The sequence below is a fragment of the Pogona vitticeps genome, chromosome 1 (genome assembly GCF_051106095.1).
Source record: "Pogona vitticeps strain Pit_001003342236 chromosome 1, PviZW2.1, whole genome shotgun sequence".
In the NCBI taxonomy this organism is placed as follows: Eukaryota; Metazoa; Chordata; class Lepidosauria; order Squamata; family Agamidae; genus Pogona; species Pogona vitticeps.
This window is the reverse complement of record NC_135783.1, coordinates 105931485-105948930: the sequence shown is the minus strand read 5'-3', so window position 1 is coordinate 105948930 and position 17446 is coordinate 105931485. Positions and strand designations below refer to the sequence as shown.

The 17446-nt window shown below is 38.7% G+C and overlaps 1 long non-coding RNA gene across 7 annotated transcripts in view; it reads left to right on the top strand.

Moving 5' to 3' along the window:
- Positions 1 to 16903, top strand: part of LOC140706870 (uncharacterized) — a 63697-nt gene extending 46794 nt beyond the window's left edge. For 6 of the 7 annotated variants that reach the window (XR_013538694.1, XR_013538691.1, XR_013538693.1 and 3 more), the window contains 3 exons: positions 3983 to 10192; positions 13273 to 13383; positions 15094 to 16903. This is a non-coding gene — a long non-coding RNA (uncharacterized LOC140706870). The remainder of the gene's footprint in view (positions 1 to 3982; positions 10193 to 13272; positions 13384 to 15093) is intronic. The other variant, XR_013538689.1, reaches the window with a different exon arrangement.
- The last annotated feature ends 543 nt before the right edge of the window (positions 16904 to 17446 follow it).

Here is a 17446-nt window from a genome sequence, read left to right as displayed (position 1 = left end):
AGAACCTTGGTCAACCTGGGGGTCTTTCACTTCACCCATTTCTGCCATTTGGCTTCGAGTCAAGGGCATAATCCCCCCTCAGAACAGGCTGCTTTCAAAAGTCAAGCCTCAAAATAAAGCGACCACTTTTTTTTTTTCCTTTTGCCTCAGAACCAGCCTTCTATAGATTGCTGCTGTTCTTCAGCACTAACTTGCAACTGTTGCGAGCCAGAGTCTACCCCCCTCTGCTAGGCCTCGCAGCAGGCAGGCTAAATCACTGCTACTACACAGTTTTGCCTCAGCTTTTTTCCCGCCAAAACAGGCTACCTCAGAGCTCCCTAATCTAGTCCCCAATCTGAGGTTACATGTTCTTCTACTAGCGCACCTCCCCGTGAGGTACACCTAGAAGATTACCTACGTGCTCTCAGATTGTCCCTGACTAGACCCCCCTTGCTCTGGGCACACTTGCCAAGGCTTTGCTGTACCACTGGACAACTGGACCAGTCGTATCCCACACGCTGGACACCAATCAATGTGACATACCCAGACCTACTGGGATATGCCACAGTTTCACTAAGCTGCCACCAACCATTCCCTGTAAGGAGTCACACAGACCAGGAATGGGTTTTTAACAAATAAAGGAATAAGGTTTATTTACATAACACACAGGGAAAATAAAATGATCAAATGAATAAGATACAGTAACGTGGCTTAGTCTCAATCATACATACACTAGTTTGGTTCACACAGAACGCATTTAACTAAAGCACAGACCCTGAACCTATCAGTTCTGGCTAACCCTACAGACACCTGAACCTATCAGGTTGGTACTGACTGACACACAGTAGTACCCTGTCTGACACACAGACTCCCACTCCAGCTTCTTCTCCCCAGCTTCTCCTCAGCTCTCCTCCAGCTTCCCACATATATATACAGTACAGCCCCTCCTCCTGATGTCCCGCCTTCCACTCCCCATAGGATGGAACTTTCCCTCCAAACCCATGACAGACAGGTAACATCAGTGCTGTATGTAACAATGCTGTCTTGCAATATGCAGGCATGTTTCTCCCCTTGCCCCACAGGAGTCAATATATTCCATCCCCCATATCCTGAGGCCAGAATACATGAACTAGCTTTAAACATTTCCATACATATTTTGTTTTTTTTAAAAAAGACATTGAGCACCTTCAGGATAATTTTCTGACGCCATAACAATTCCATTATATTGAGGGTTGAAAGAAGGATTTTGGTTAGGGACAGAGTTAGGGTTAAGAGGATTTGGGTTTCCTAAACTCACTAAGAATCTGAGTGTTCTTCACAAATGGAGCCAGTTTATTAACCACCAACATATGCTACTTCTGCTTCTTGGCATTTTGTTTTGATTAACAACGGGATGGCTGGGCCAAGGACCCCAATGGCAAAATGCAATAGGTATGCTGACCTAATTTTACTTCCAGTCCTACTCTGCCTGCAAAACCTGTATGTAGCAAAAGGCTGAAGCAAGGGTACATTTGTTTATAACTCTAAGCAATTCTCATAAAAGACCCACCTTGTAGGTCTAATTCAGCATGAATCCTGCTGCAGAAAGGGACCCTGAGATGACAAAATATCCCATCTGCCTGGACAAGGATTAGAGTGGAGTGCTGGTTCCTCTTTCTCTTTCTCCTGTTCCAGTTATTACCTCTTGTAACTTTCTCCAGGTGTGGTCTATGTATGCAGACTGTGCAGAAGGATCCGCTTGAGGTATGTGGTAGTTGATACTTGCATATTGCTACCTGGTACCTAGTTCCAAGAAATGCTATGAAATTATTTACAGCTGAGAGTTCCATTTTTATCTTCAATATTTTCCTTTCTGACACCATACTTCCCATATAATCTCTTCTAAATGGTACTTTAATTTTGACATTATCCAGGGGTTTAAGACATTTGTCTGTTATAGGCAGGAACTGTGGGACTGATTGCAGTAAAAGTGTTTGGGTTTCTGGTACATCATCTCTACATAACCTTGAACATGACAAATGAGGATTTGAAGAGCATTCGTAATGTACAGGGAATGCAAGCGATTCTCCGGCTCTGCAGTCATAATGAGATTCTGATAAAGCAGTCTGCAACAATTTACCGAGAAATGTGGTTTGGGTGTACGCGTGTGTGTGCATGTTTAAAGAAAAGGCAAACCCACATATTTCAGAGTATTTGGAAATGATGAGGAACATCAGTTCAGAAATAACTTAATGAAGTTGAAATTTTGAAGGGACAGCCATATTAGTTTGTTGCTGAAATAAACAATGAAAAAAAACTTGAGGCATTTCAAAGGCTAACGGGTTTTATTTGACATAAGGTTTTGTGGACTTCTTGGATGCATCTGGAGACATAGGCCCCAGTGTCCTAAAGCTTTTGTCAGATAAGGGCAGTTTTAGGTTGGCACAAGGCTTTTTATAATAACCCTTAATCCAGGCACAGGGGACATGTGAGCACCCCGGGAGACATGTTTGTTGCAGAACTCACACAGAACTAAATCTACAAGGTAAACATGTTGTGATATTGTCAGCTAAAGTGTTGTAAACAAAGCCTAGAGTCTCAGCCATCTGGCATGTACAGGTGTTTCCTTTTGCTTGTTCGTTTTTTTGTTTGTTTATTTTTTTAAAAAAGCCAGGTAGAACAAAGATTGTCTGAACAAATCTATTGCTTTTTTTGTCTGTTGGCTACTGTTTTGTCTCAGGCATTGTAATATATTGAGGCAGGGGAAGAGACACATGCCCATTTTGTGGTGAAAATATGACTCAGAAAAGCTGGTGTAAGTATCCAGATGAAGCACAGCACCATTCCTTGTCCAAAGAGAGAGAAAATGGACAACATTTTGTCAAAACTGTGGCATCTGCAAAACCAACCTATTGTTTACAAAGATAGTGAAGCATCCTATCTGTGAAGAAGCAAATATGCAAACAATTGCTTTGTAATCAGGAGTTCGGGACTCCCTGGAAGAGTGAGTGTTTCTGGGAGAAATAAATCCATCACTCTACCATCAACAGAAACTATGTACTCATAGTGATTCCCAAATTATGCTGTTGTATTCTGGATAGAAAATGTGTCTCCATGTTACTGTTACTTAATAGTGAGAATGGTTCTTTCAGGGTGACCCTGAAGGTGGGCACTGTATATTTGAAGATGAAGATGTTCTGCTACCCACTGAAAGCTGTTCAGAACCTGTAAACAGTTTCTCTAGCTGAGAGGATTTGTCACATATAAACACAGTTGAGGAACAGTTTCTAGAAGTGCATTCATGTACATATACAATAAATGACTCATAAAATTGTAGTTGTCCAAGGTGTAGAAGACTAGATGTGAGAAAGGCACAGTGAATGCTTATGTGATGCTCTCCAGAAAAGACCAAGATATAATTTAGGACCTCCTGAAGTGAAAGAAACATACAATGGGGGGGGGGGGGAACAGTGCTAAAGACCTTTGAACTACTCTTCACAGATAATTTTATGAAACAAAATAAAGAAGTGGAGGATGTATTCATGTAATGTAACAGAAGCAACCTTATCAACCTTATAGTGCGGAATCACTAAGTGGAGGGTATATACTGGCCTACTGCTGTGGGCACGATAAGAAACCTTACTATATCTGTATTCACAGACAGCTGTGGCCCAACAAGCTGAAACAGATAACAGTTCTGATAAAATGGATTCTAGAGTAGAACAAAGCCACATTAGAAACCGAGATGCCAATGGTGTCCCTGTGTTGAGTTAGTGCTAAATACCATTATTGGTTCCCACTATGTCACTATGAAGGGGTTGCCACCAGCATCCTTGGAATGCTGTCTGCCCTGACCCAGCAGCCCTAGGAAAGCTTAGGAAAGACCCTGGCTTTCAGGCCTCTGGCAAACAAGGCAGAAGGTTAATAGGTCTCCACCAAGGAGCTGACTGACAGATGCAGCTGTGGAGGATAGATGAGGAAACAGTGGCAGAGATTTTATTTTATTTTGCTTTGTTTTATTAAGGAGGAATGGAAGGACTCAAGGGCTTCGGGAGAAACTGAGGTGACATGGAAACCTTGAAGGAAGAAGAGTCCTGGAGAAAGACTGTAGAGGCTTGGGATCTTCACTTTTGTACTCCAGGAGAGGTGGAGAGCACTTGGGAGTTGAATCTTGAGCACTGCCAAGCACCGCCAAGTGGGCAAAGGAAGGAGGAGCCCCTGTGCAATTGCCTCCTGAAACTGCCAATGAGACCTTGATGCCCATGACGGCTAATGAGAGCAGCAGCAGCTACTCTATGGCAGTAGTGATGAAAGCACCAGCGTGAGAGGCCAAGGTGACTTCAGAAGGAATAGAGGAGTGGAGCAAAGTGCCTCTCTCCCAGTTATACTGGCCATCACTGAAAGGATCATGACTGGGCTCTGGACTCATTCGTCCTTACTGTTTCTCAGGGCCTAGACTCTTGGTGCAGTCCGTGACACTAATGGGGATTTCTCTGGGAAGGACATACTCTACAGCAGTGGTGTCCAACCTTGGCCCTCCAGATGTTCTTGGACTTCAACTCCCAGAAGTCCTGGCCAGCAGAGGTGGTGGTGAAGGCTTCTGGGAGCTGTAGTCTAAGAACATCTGGAGGGCCAAGGTTGGACAAGCCTGCTCTACAGGGTTACTACTGGGAATTCAGCTCTCCAGGAGGTTCATGGAGAGCCTTCACTTCTGTAGCTATCTCTGACTTTGAGCAATAAAAGATGCTGATTTTCCTTACAACATGGAGTCCATGGAATTGGTTTCAGGAAATCTGATGGTCACCAATACCACTGTTGTGGGGGGAATCAGCAGCACAGAGTCATCCACAGCATTAGGGGCTCATTTACCCATTCATCTTGCTATGTCATATTCTAACCATAGTATCCTCTATACCCCCTCCACATAGTGCAAACAGGACAATCTCTCTATATGAGACTAAATTGACACAAATCAGAAAAAGCATCTAAAAAGCTTGTGTCAGAGCATTTCAAATACTCCGGTCATTCCGTTACTGATCGTAAAGTGGCTCTTGCAAAAGGAAAGGCAGTCTTTTAAAGGGAGAGTGAGTATCAGAAAGAGGATATATCCATAAATTCAGACCAAAGACTTAATGAGTTAGTGCCTGACTGCTGTTGTGTCATGGAAGTGATGATAGCAACAGTGGCAGATTGCTGCCAGCTCAAGGGTTCCTGCTTCATTTTCAGGTTGTGCACAACTTGCATGCCATGAGATGAAATTGCTCATAGCTTGAAACCAAAGAAGGAAACAGGCAATGAACATGCAGACAAGGGCTCCAATCTGCATGCATCAATATTTCCATGGTATACGTGCTGCTTTCTGCAGGTTTCTGGTCATAGTCCAAAACTGGGTAAAGAAGTCATTAAAGAGGCCTTACTGTTTCAGATTTTGGAATGCACTGCAACATTGTTCGTGCTGTTTTTATGAAAACTGGTCTTCCCACTGAGTGGACAAATAAAGGAAATAAGAGATACATTTCATTAATGCTATTCATTTTTCTTTGTTTTTATTTTTCTATATATTTTTCTTTGAAGTGGAGAAACAGTTAAATGATCACAACTAGAAGTTAGAAGTTGGCCTGTTTGCTTATTTTTGATGGGGGTTGTAAACTAATGTGTCCCTTCACTAATGGGATGATGTTACTTATAGCCAAAAGTAAGCACTGGGATACGTACAATTCTATTTTTCTCTCACCAGGCTATCTGGTTTTGACACAGTTATTTGATATAGATATAGATATAGGCCAAAATCATATTGCATAAGTTACTGTTGTAGAAGGGTAATGAAGTCATCAACAAGCAGAGTTTTTTGATAATGAAAGGCTTCCTCATGTTCCATAGGTTATCTGACTTGTGAGTAATCAGTTTCATTGCACTGAAGCCACAGGATGTAAGGAAAAAGTCTTTACTTAACAAAAATTTATCCCTGTTGGTAGCATCATCCAGCAGTGAAGATTTTCAGTAGTAAAACAGTTCTGCTTTTTATTCCATGGCACCCATGACTTCAATGCAGTGAAACAGGTTGTTCATGAGTCAGACAACAGAGGGCACCTTTAATTATCAAAAATCTTCATCTGCCAGTGGTGTCATCAGCCTTCTGAAGGCATAATGTACACAACAGGATTTTGGTTATTGCTATTTATAGATGCAGCTGTGGACGTAGATTACAATGATAACGAGATAAGAAAATAATCCATCCTATACCAACCACGAAATCCATCTCTGTATATGAACTTTTTAATGCACAAACAATGTTCATGGTTAAACTGGCAGAATTTTTTCCCCCATCCTACTGTTTTTAGTAATAAAAACACAAATTTCCCACCAAATCCCTTCAAATTATGCCTCCGTATTATATTGAAGCAAATTGCTTTGATCAGGATTTATTGGCAACAAAGACTTAAATTGTGTGTAATTAGATTGTACAAATGCACTATTGTTATCTACTCATATTTTTTTAAATTGTTTATGCATAAAATATTTCTTCAAAATGATAAAAAAAACAACAGAATAATCCACAAGGTGATATCATTGGCCAAGTGTCATTTTAAACCAGCTGTCATACTTGAGTCCCTGCATGTAACACATGCATGTTTCCAAACCGGTGTGCAGATTAAGCACAGAAGAGCAGAAGTTATTCTTAAACAAAAAGTGGAAATGGAGTCTGCTTATAAAATATTTGTTATGGATCTATTAAAAACCAAGACAAAAACAAATAATAATAATATACCCCATATTCATAAGATCTGTCTCTACATTTACTTAGCAGATTTTTAAAGAATGTTAAATAATTCTGGTAATAAAGAGAACATATTTTATGTGACAAATATTGGCTTGAAAATCTGATTTTTTTCTTTATACTGTATATGATCCTGATGTAAAGGATATCAGTACATTCAAACACATTGATGGGATTTAAGCTTAGTTACAATTAACTTGTCCTTTTTACATGTGACAAATTTTCTCTGTTATACGTCTATACATATTGAAAGAAAGCCACCTGAGTTAAAGTTATCAGAGAAAAAGAACACAATGATAAATTTCAGTCAACATGAAAAAAAAACCTCTCAAGATCTTAAAGACTAAACAATCAAGTAAATCAATAGTTTTCATGGAATACAATAGATAAAGTGAACAGTCTGGAAGCTTTTTCCATAAGAAATCTGTTAATATTTAAGATAATACAATTTTTTTTTCACTAGTTCTATTGTAAAATTCCAAAATTTCTATCTTTCTGGAAATTCTTACAATAGAAAACAACTGGGGATTGATTATATAATCTGTCTGGTGGTCACCTGACCATAGCATTTCAAGTGTATGAAGCCAGCAAGGATTAAATGAAATATTGTGTTTCATGAAATACAGTCCTTTAGGAAGTAGAGGCAGTACATCTTGAAAATTAGCTATAAATAGTACAATACTGGCTGGAATCCTTTTTATACGTAGTTACAAAGGAAAAAGGCTTGTTGAGCTGAGTGAGATATACTTCTAAGTGACATGCATATTATCTGTTTGTTTCTTGGCAAATTTTACGAACTGTCAGGGTTTTCAGTTTAATCCCTCATAGCACTTACATACACTTTGAATGTCAACAACAATATTATTACCACTAAATTCAAGAAACATCAATGTAGTCAAGTAATAATGTTGGTATGCTGAAATTGCCATTATGTACTTCATCAGTAATAATAAATATGAGGAGATCTGAAATATACTTTTTGTATATTTTGTACACTTCAGTGAATATAATATTTTTTCTCTGTCTTTCTACTGTTTTTACAACCTCACTTTCAACTTTCTTGACATCCAACAGATATATATAGCAAAAGTAAAATAATACCCCACAGGGGGAAAGCATTATTGCATCACAAAAGGACCCACCCTAACTTTGCAGGAAGAGTAGATTCTTCTCTGTCAGGAGATTTTCTTCTTCATAGGTGAAAAAGGAAGGATTCTCCCTGAGGCTTCTTTACTGCACTAGAAAAATCACTCTAATATCATTAATCTATTTTTCCTGCTCTTGAGTTTGTGGATGTGGAAGCACATTGGGATAAGCAGAGGAAAAACCCTTATTTCTGCAACATGCCCCACAAAAAGGTAAGTATTCCTGCTAGAAAACTACTTTTCCCTCCCACTTAAACCAGTAGGAGAGAAAATAAAACAAGGAATGACCAGTGGGGGGAGGGGAAGGAAAGAAACAAAAAATGTTCTAAAGATAAATGAGCACTTGGTCTCTTGTCCAGAAACAACCTGGATGGGCTTTGAAAGTAGTGGTTCCTCAGAGTTTGGAAATAACATACCATTGGTAATGTGTTCATGACAAAATTGTTATTTTTGTACTAAAGAGGAAGACAAGGAAATTGATGTACCTAATCTTGTAAAAATAATGTTTTAAAGTAAGGTTTGAAAGCTTTGTTTTCATATTAGTTATATCAATTTGGTTGTTCTCCTGTTTAACACACAAGTAATTATTTTAATGCTAATATGTTATTTCCAAGTTTTGCAGTTCCTCCACGCCAGACTCTATACACTCCATCTTCCTATAGTTGTTGGTTATGATAAGCACCAAGCCTAAACACATTTACTAGTAAGCAAGCCATATTGAACACAGTAGTGGCTTATATCTGAGTAGATGGTATTGCAGTTCACATTTAAATATCTGAGGTTATGCAAAAACACTTCTATTTTCCACTCTGTAATCAATCCTTCTCCCCTTGCTTCTGCTCACTGTAATGTGGTGTTCTTCTGCATTATATATCTGACACGCTTCATTGCTTTCTTGTTTTCAGCAATGCTCACAAGAAAGCTATTTGATGCATTTTAACCTTCCAGAAAAGGAGCCATGTCCACCAGAGGTCAAAGCAGGTCATATCTTAGCCAAATCTGGGTAGCTGCAGATAAAAGATTAGAGACAGCAGTCTCGGGTACCTGCTAGGGAGAAAGGCAGAGGAAAGAGAAAGCAGCTATGTCAATATTTGATGGAGCTCTTGGCAACTGTTGAATTTTATTTGATTTTATTTTACTTGTAGGTAGCAGATGCTGCTGTGGAGGAAGAAGCTTCTGGCAGCAAGGCAGCTGGTCTGCCAGCCCATTATTTCCATCCTAAAGCCTAGTAGTTCTAATAGCATGAATTATGAAGCGGCAGCAAAAGAAACAGCAATAAGAAGAATGACCTTGGCAGAAGATGAATGATGCTCCCAAGCTCCACCCAACAGAGCAACTTGCCTCCAGCTATGCTTCCTATACTGCAGCTGCACTCTTAAGTACTCCAACCCCATTAGGTGGTAACTAGAGAAAGCCCATTACTCTTAGCTGTGCCTTAGAGGTGTATCCAGCCTCTCGCATATAAAAGCACTCTTTAATATATTCTGAATATATTAAGAGCTAAACTACAAATTATGTTAAATACTTCATTTAATTATATTATATATATCGAAGCATAGTGTCTGTGGAACCAAAGGTTGGGGATTTGATTCCCCGTGGAGTAGAACCAGCTTGTGTGGCCTTGTGCAAGCTGCAAAGTCCCAGGATGCCCTCACCACTACCTGAAAAACCCTGAAAAGGGTCTCTATAAGTGGGAATTGACTTGATAGCTTCTTCTTCTTCTTCTTCTTCTTCTTCTTCTTCTTCTTCTTCATTATTATTATTATTATTATTATTATTATTATTATTATTATTATTATTATTATTATTATTATTATTATTATTATTATTATTATTATTATTATACACCAGGCACAGTCAAAACAGTAAAAACATTGACTGGCATTATATAAAAGATACAAGTTTTAACCATAACCCCAAGTATCTGGTGCAGTATGTATGCTGTTCCTAATATTGTTGTGTGTGGGGGTTTTTTTTAAGCTCTGATGGTGTTATTTCTGAGATCTGCAACTGCTTATAGTACTGTGTGGAATTTCTCAATATTGTTATTCAGTTATGTCACCAATTGGGTGTTTCCATCATTCTGTTTTGAAAACCACTGTTGTTGGGTTTGTCTCATAGTAACATTTCATAATTTCTTGATTTTCAGCTGAAGTCCGGGTTTTGCATTTATGTTGTTCTAGTAGCTTTGCAGTTGCCTGTCCCGGTTCCTCAGCAGGGTTTGCTGTGCCCTGTAACCCATTTGTCACCAGAAGCCCAGGGGTTATAGATTCTGATGTGGTCCTTGTTGATTCGGACAACGATGGATCTGGTATGGATTTCTGTTTATTTCCTCTCATCATCATTGATGGTTGGTGGACAGAATTGGTCTGGTTTCTCAGCTGAGACCTGTCTGGCTTGGGAGACCCTTCAGCATAGCTCTCAACCTGATGGAAGCAAGCAAGCCCCTCTGCCTCAACAAGGCAGTAGTAGTAGTAGTAGTAGTAGTAGTAGTAGTAGTAGTAGTAGTAGTAGTAGTAGTAGTAGTAGTAGTAGTCACACAATTCTAATCTGGTTCAGGACCATCAGACATAGGTGGGGGGAGAATGCAGACTTTTGGAAAGTCACATTTTTGGACTATGACGTTAAGTCTCTTGCCCCTGCCAATTTTTGGTTCATTTGATTTTGTTTCACCAAATTACTCCTGCATGGAAACGTTTTTTAAAAAAGTTCAAAAAGGGCAATATTTTAAATATGAACTTCCTGAAAGAAGTTTAAGCCTTCCTCACCTCACAGGTCAAGACCACATAAAGATAAAAAGAAGGGTGCATACTTTAAGCCTAAGAAAGACTGTGCTCCTTTTATAAAAGAATCTATATTTCTCCATTCTAAATTCAGGCATGTGTAAGACTGGAAAGGAAGATGTTATAACTCAAGTCTTAACCATGTTAGTGACCCATGTACTAAAAATGAACCAATCTGCTTTGCACTTAAGCAATAGAAGAGAAGCGATTCTGGCTGGTTCCTGCTATAAAAGAAGCTGGCCAATTTTTAAAATTGTTATTATTTTGCATTATTAGACTACTGCAGATTGAAAGTCCCCTGGACTATCACATATGGTCTCTTGTGAAATGCTGACCCTAAATAAATGTTAAATGGTAGCAGTAATGATAGTAGCAGGATATTAGTAGGTCCAGTATAATATTTGTACTTTATGAAATGTGAAATAATTATGTATTTGATGTGTGTGCAGGGCAGTACTATAGTTATATGAGAAATACTACAAGATTGTAATTGGTTTTGGGATATAGTATTAAACCCTAAAACTATTTAAATTCCAAAAACTATTACTTAATTACGTATGTTATGGCCTAATAAAAGCTAACTACTTGACTCAGACTAATCTTAATATTGCTTATAACACAGTTTGTCCCTGCACTTTTATATTGTTCAGTGTTTTCATCAAAGGTATAACACTCCATTTAACTTCCCCTAATAAGTAAATGAGAGCTGCTTTCTAGACGGGAGAGGTCAAAGTTCTCAAATAGAGTTCATAAAGCCAAAAGGGTTGTTTTGCTTGCTGCTTTGACAGTGAAGGCCACAACTCACTCTCTAATTGCATCTGTGCTGCCTCCTGTTGTATATTTTTCTTTCTTTGTGGTGTTTTTCCTTTGATGATTTCTTAAATGAAGCATCAGCTTGAGCGTTACAAGTGCCTTGTGAGATGGTAGGCAAAAGACAGATACATAGGCTAAAAGGTATTACATGGACACTCTTCTCATCCTGGAAAACATGGTTTGTGGTATTGGTCTCTATTTATCATCCTTATCCCAATAAGAAACAATTATCCGCTTATGCATTGACACTCCTTTAGTTCAGATCATAATGTCCCCTTAAACCCGAATTCAGTTAGTTGTGGTTTGGCTGAAATCAGGAGGGCAGACTACTCACGAGTTACAACTTGGCTTACTTCAGCTGGTTCAGTGGGGAAAAAAAATCAACTAATTCATGCCAGAAATGGATAAGGGGTTTAGAGAAGTTCCCCGATCAATTCTGAATGGGCATATATAATCCCCTATACCTGTTAGGACACATTCCAACCTCCTTATTCCCAGGGTTTCCTTACATTCTCTCTTTATTTCTGGATCACTGGTTAAAACAAAACAAGTCAATTCAAGTGAATAAGAAGAACGGATGTGTGTGTTAAACAATGCCCTGATTTTGTGACCTGTCCGTTCCAGGTCATACTACAGTCATCACTCCACCATCACAGGCACCGAGAACAACTGAGAACAGCTCAGTTAAGAACGGCTCTAAGACCAGCTCAGTTCTAACAACAGTTCAGTAAAGTTTGGCTACCTATATGCTGAATGAGAGAACAAAGAGATAAATTCTTTCTAGAATGCGAAAGGGCTATCTAAGAAGCCATGCAAGTCTTCCTCTTTCCCCTACAGCTCTGACAAATGGCCAGTGGAGCAGCTGCTGTTGGAGATACATATATTAGGAGATATTTTGGAGGGGGGATTAACTATCACTCATTTTCTCCTTTCATGCCAGTAACTCAGTCCACTCTATTACTTTCAATTTACACTTTTCTGTTCAAATCGTTGTCCATCCTTTTAACCCTGCAAATATCGAATAGGATACAATTGATCTGTTGTGCAGTTTCTCCACCCCATGAATGAACAGTGCCCCACAGTCAACCTGGAATTCCACAAGTGTTTCTTATTCAGTCCGTTTTTGTACACCTTTCCAAAGACAGGACACATGACTATTAGAGTTAATCCATAATTAGAGCTAGAGTCCTTTTAATGTTGCAGAGAGGTGATTGAAGCAATCTTTTCATATTTGTGAAATCAGACTTCAAACAAAACAAGCCAATTTGCATAATCTCAGAGGTGAAATAAGCTTTTTTTGTGACACTCAGATATTTCCCTCTTGAATTTATGGGTTAACTCTAACATCTGCCAGAAGGCTTTAGTTTGGATCCCTACCTGTTTTGATGAATTTTTTGTTGTTCTTTTCTGAAAAGAAATGAACGCACGGCCCTGCTTTATATTTAATGTATTGTATGCATTCAGCGATGTTTACCTGTGCAGGTCAAGCCTTAACATGGAATGGTAGCTTGCAAGTGGCAGAGACATGAGCGTGACACTGGACTCCATGGAAGAGAAATTGAATGAACATTTGCAACAGCTATTTTGAAGCAACCTAGTGACTGATGGATTGGGAATTCTTCAGGTGGCTTCTTTTGCTCTCACTCCAAATATGATTGCCAAGATTACAGCATCTTTGTTCTCGCTTACAGCCTTGATTTTGGGGCAGGCTCTTTGTAGTACATATATATGTGGTGGTGGTGGTGAGAGGCATTATAAACAGCTTTGTCTTTTTGCTGTCCTGATTATCTTCCAGGAAGAAGCTATAGTGTGGCCCTGGACACAAAGGTTTCAAAGAAAATGTGGACTTTGATTAGAAAATCTGAAACAAATTTTTAAAAGGGGCATCATGTAAATACTCTACAAGGTAATGCTTATTTCAGCTCTTTCTAATGTTGAAACAGACATGATTTGGTGCCGGATTTCTTGTTTGGCACAGAATAGAATTCCTGCCATGACTCCTGGCTCCTGCTTCCTTTCAAAGCCTTCTATTTGAAGCTTTCTACGTCCTCCTAAAACCTATCATACAAAACAAAATAGGGAGGAGGGACCGGGATTTTGAAATGAATTTCAGAGTAATTTGTACCAGTCTACTCCTCCTGGAGTAATGTGCTGGTTATCAACACAGCCATCCTTTAGATGCTTACTTCTCTAACTCAGTTTCTGAGCTGATTCAAATGTCTGTGTTTTAAAATGTCTGTAAGATGATGGTATTTGCTTAGAAATATGTTGTTCTGAGAGAAAAATGCTTATTTGTATGTTCTAGTTATCATTTGCTTGTCCCAACCTGAGAGGAATTAAACCTCTATTATGTATTAGGTTAAGGTCACCACTGATGAAGATAACAGTTCTAGCTTTGCCCCGAATCACTTCTTCCTCTTCAACTACACCTGATAGATGTCTTCTGTAAACAAAGCTGCATATCTATTCTTGTCTGGAAGCATTTGTGAATGTACTGTAATGCTTCAGAGGGTCGAAGTGCCTGCATGAGGATCAGATGTTCAAATCCTCACTATGCCTGCTGGGAGAGAACCAGCTGAGTTCACATGAAACATGTGGAGCCGATGGGGTTACGTGCCCTGCTACCTGTGTAGCTTTGGACAAGCTTCATGATCCCAGAGCACCACCAGAAGGAGGGACTGATGAATCACTTTTGAGCACTTTAGAATACCCTAGATGGGTCACCATAAGTTTGAATTAACTTGATAGCTCATAGTTATTGTTATACTGGAGTAATTGCACACAGTTGCCCTAACACTCTTTTAAGCCTAATAAAGGGAATGAGGTGATTTGCCCCTCAGGTTATCATAAAATGTGTAAAACAGGCCATCTTTATTCTGATATATTTTATAAATGCTTTGTTGTCTCTTCCTTGAATGTTTTTGCCTATATATTTCAAGCATCTGAATTTTATTTCATGTCATTTAGATACAGAGGCTGATGTGAATTGCCCACTGGGGAACTCAATAGGAGGACTTGTTTATTCCCTCCATATGGTTTCATTGTAGTTGTTACAAGTGAAACCTGTTAAACTGACGCCTCACCGATGCGTGATGGGGAGGTGTTTTTTTACATTTTGCACATGGATGGGATTTTTCAAAAACTTGATGCCTAATTCTGGTTTCATTAAAAAATCATCCTGATTTCAGCCCTTATAAGGAATGCTACTGGCACACCTCGTATAGATCTCAAAGCTAGGAAACAGTAAACTGGGATTATTATTATTGAATAAATCTACCATGCTTTCAGTTGATTAAAACTCATTGGTCAAAATCCTATTATGCAGATGCACAAAAGGTGTAGCCTTTAGAGGCAAATTAACATAAAAAGATCTCCATAGGAATTGAGTACCCCTGAGTCATGTTGTGTACTCCTGAGTCAGCATAAAACAGATAAGTAGATTTCTTTGCTTATGGCAGTTTGCTGCTAAAAGTTACACTTTTTGCATAACTACACAACAGAAGTTTGGCCATTGGCTTGTCTCCATGTCTGCTAGTGTAAGGCTTCTCCTGCTTGTGGAAATTCTGTTTTCATACTTGTGCAAATCTCAAAGCTTATACTTTGTTTCTTCTTCCAGAGGGTGTGACCAACTCGTTATGCAAGACTTGTCTGACACATTCTGGAAAGCACTGCTGTGACTTCACTTCCGTTCACATTCCTTGTGCTAATTGCTTGGCTTACTATAAGTTGTACTACGGCTTGCAGAACATTGTGGACATAAATAATTGTCCTGCAAATGAAAACCACTCAAATAATATTCCCAAACTTTAAAAGGAATACACACCTCAAGAAAAATGCCCAGGGAATGCTGGGGGAAAATTTAATACATTTCTTGGGGAAGGGGAAATTATTTATTTTACTAAATTTGAGTAAAATTCCAAATTTTACTCAAATTTGCTCCTGTAGGGTCTAAGAGAAGAGAAAAATATGTTCTAGAGAGTAGCTTCTGTTTAAATCTTTTCCCTAGAAGAACTAAGAGAAGATCTCTTTCTTCCACATGCTTGTATTGGGACAGTCTAGTATTTGATATATTTCAAAATTACCTATCCCACTGAATCCACAACTTTTTCTCAAACAATTCAGATGCTACAATATTAAAGCCATAGCTATTCTATATTACTTACTTTTTACTTTAATTGTGCAGTGATTGCCTTCTTTTGCTTTACTAAAAGTGAACATGGAGACCACTATGTGAAGAACTTGATTACAGTAATTCATTATGAAGTGACAATACCAGCAGCGCATTTACAGGCAGTGCCTTGCAAAACATAAAAAGGCTGCATTGCAACATTTATCTTTCTAACATCTGCAAACTCTCAGAAGACTGACTGACTACTCCAATTTAATTCCCACTTCAGGAAATTATTTGGAAAGCTCAGAAGGCATAACAGAATTGCATTTTGGCTTCCTGTGCACATCCGCTTAGAAAGGATGTAAAGAAAATGGAGTCAAAGCAATAGGTGAGGAAAATAAGTACTTTATGCTGAAGACCATCACTAATATTTTGATATCCATCACAAATTGTATGTTGACATGTTGATATCCATCAGCAGTGTTTTTATTTTGTTGAACTTAAGACAGGAACCATGAATATGCTAATTTAGTATACAGTGGACCCTGAACTTACAGACGGCTCGACTTACAGACTTTTCGAGTTACAGACTTCTCTGGCTGCAAAATTTAGATTCGACTTGCAGCCGGAGAATCGACTTACAGACCAGAAAAAACCAAAATGGAAAAAAAATAGAATAAAAACTGCCAGTTGTGGGATTAATCAGTTTTCAATGCATTGTAGGTCAATGGAGATTCGACCTACAGACTTTTCGACTTACAGCCACCGTTCCAATACGGATTAATTCCTTAAGTAGAGGGTCCACTGTACCTTATCTATGGATGCAATTTTGAATAATATTCTTTTCTGGGAAATCTCCAGGGGTGGAAATTCCAAAAGCAAAGTGTCTCATTGCACATTTTTGTGCACATGATTTGGTGCATAAGTGTGAAAAGTGGAAGTTGGAACAACAGGATATAGTGTGGTGTGATCCTTTCATAACTATGCCTTTTCACAACATATTGTACCACACCCACCAATTCTCCATGTTGTCCATGTGATTACCGAGCATGTAGTCCTCTTTGCAGGATTCTCTAAATCTTTTTAGAGGGATATATTTCTTCAAATCTTAGTGCTCCCTCCAACATAGCAGTACTCCCCTCTTCGACGTGAATGATGCCAGTGCTGTAAGGTTTGGCATGCAGAAAATACAGGATATTTTAGAAAGAAACCACTGAAATACTAATGAGCTTACATTTAAATTTAGATAAAATGCTAGCTTTTGGTAGCTATATATGCCAAGAAGAGAAACAAAACAAAACAAAACAAAACAAAACAGCACTGGATACTGGAGTTGAGAAGCAAAAATGAAAAGGGGGGGGAAGTAATCTGTGGATTAAATGATAAAATTTCTTGGTCTTGAGAGATATATAGTCACACAGAATATACTGTAATAGAATATACTATAATAGATACTTTGGTTCTTATGGTATATAGAGAGAGCTTAAATATGAGTGAATTACTATATTGATTATATAGACAAGATTAGGTTTACAATGTCTTCTTAGCTGTAAAAGTGGGGATCTTTCAGAAATGTATTAAGCGGGCCTAGAGCTTTTGTGTGGGGAGGTGTGTGTGGTTAAGCTACCTTTACTGATGAAATTAGAATTGTTTATGATAAGTATTGGATAGAGGGGTACGCAGGTGAAAGGATCTATAGAGACTTTATATCCCTGGTTCATACATGGAGCAAAGAAATATAACCAAAATGGGAAAGTTACTTGCTGAATATCTTAAATCAGTGGTTCTTAACCTTGGGTTACTCAGGTGTTTTTGGATTGCAACTCCCAGAAGCCTTCACCACCAGCTGTGCTGGCTG